We start from the raw sequence: 1892 nt of genomic DNA, 5'->3' as shown, positions 1-1892 counted from the left end.
ATTTTTTTTTTTTAAAGAAAAAAAACCGAAAAACCAACCTTCCTTTCCCTCCACAATAGACACACCGGGGGGCCTTTTACTTGGCCAATCTCAGGAGTTTCATATGAACTTCATTAAATCAATTACTCCGTGAACACATCACAATTTATTTGCAATTAGTATCAAAATGTCTTACTTTTCTTAATAGGTCGGAGCAGATGTAGCTACAGAAGGGACAACGCGTTTTCGTGAAATCTATCTCTTGCAACATATTAAATCTTCGGGTCAGAAGAGAAGGAGAAATTCAAAGGCAGTTTAGAAGGAGGAGGAAAAAAGCCCGCTGGAGACAAATGCGATCCGTGCAGGTGTTGGGGCAGCTTGCGTTATAATTGTATCTAGCGAAAAGGTTGCCTTTATTATCCGTAATGATCTAACAAAAGTCACCGTAATTAAACGTCTGGTTTTCTCCGATGACTGAGAGGTGCGTGTCTGAAAGACGCCGGGTACAGCAAGGGACTTCAGAAATGGTTAACAAGACGCCTCATTCTTTGAATAGTGGCTTTGTCTTAATGGGAGGGGGGGTGAGAAGAGAGAAAGAGAGACAGTTATCTAATTTTTATTGCCCCAAAGCAGAGATGTATTGATTGCGACAAGAGTTTTATTGTACTAGGGGAGGGGTTGCTTCAGGTTTACAGAGACTGATGTAAATTCACATGCAGCAGCCTCCCTTTGGAAGGTTGGACCTCAGCTCCTGGTAATACCATTAGTGACACAGGATCAAATTTCAAATGAAGCCTGGTGACAATTACAGACGGAAACAGATGCCCTTGGAAATTTAGGTCAAGTGTTCAAGATTCTGGTTTCATGGTCAAGGCTGTCTTGGGGGTAGCCTTGAGGAGACCTTCATAAATCTGTCCTCTCTGAACTGGGGATGAGTCTTGTAGAGATGGGGTGGGGGGGCATAAAATTTATTTAGAGGGGTCTCAGGTCACTGAAAAAAAAAAAAAAAAGAAGAAGACATGCCAAAGTGTGTAAAGTTGGGCAAGTGTGCCGGGCTGGACAGTGTGAATGTGCCTGCAGAGAGCAAGAACCCATGCTGGGGCTCCGCAGGGAAGAACTGAGCTTGCCCCAGCAGGAGAGACCTGCACCCCAGCAGTCTACTTAATCCCTAGCAGGCACACTCGTACACCTTGCCTCAGCCTCGGAGCCTTTTCCTAACCCATCCACGAAATGGGAATCAAATCCTGGCCTGCTCTTTCGGGAGAATGGCTTCGGAGGATCACGGTGTAATGGATTTGAAAGCATGATGGAGTGTTATTATGAAGGTGCAGCCCCTTTTTAGTCACTCGCCCCTCTGCTAAATGCCAAAGGACATCCTTTCTCTCCCCTCTTCCTGGCGGGAACCTTCTTTGAGAGCTTTCAGCACTGGCGGGCGTTGGCAGCACCCATGCCTTCTTCCTTCCAGTTATAAAACCATGTCTTTTCACCCGGCTCTTGGTCCCAACCGATGTCTTTGAGCGTGGCGATCTTTGGGGTTTACGTCCCTCTGGTGGGTGTTTTCTACTTGACAACTCTTTTAAAGACGCAGAACCATATTTTATTTACTGCCTACTATAAATTATTTACTAGCAGGCTGAGGTAATTCCATTAAAGCCGCTCGGTTTGTTTATACTAAATAGTTATCTGGGGACTCCTTGCTGGGTTTGGAGCTCTGAGGCTCCGGGAAAGTAGGTACGACAGTAAGGGCAAGGCTCCCACGAAATGGAAGGGATTCTTTGGAAACGAAAACGTCGTTATTTCTCTTTATGAATCATTAAAAATTAAGTATAATCTCACAGTCGTTTTTGTTGTGAATTGTCATTACCGGCCCGGCTTGCTACCTCCCCAGCTTGCTCCTTCACCCTCATCTACAA

Source organism: Mastomys coucha, chromosome X (assembly GCF_008632895.1).
Source record: "Mastomys coucha isolate ucsf_1 chromosome X, UCSF_Mcou_1, whole genome shotgun sequence".
In the NCBI taxonomy this organism is placed as follows: Eukaryota; Metazoa; Chordata; class Mammalia; order Rodentia; family Muridae; genus Mastomys; species Mastomys coucha.
This window is presented reverse-complemented; position numbering follows the sequence as displayed.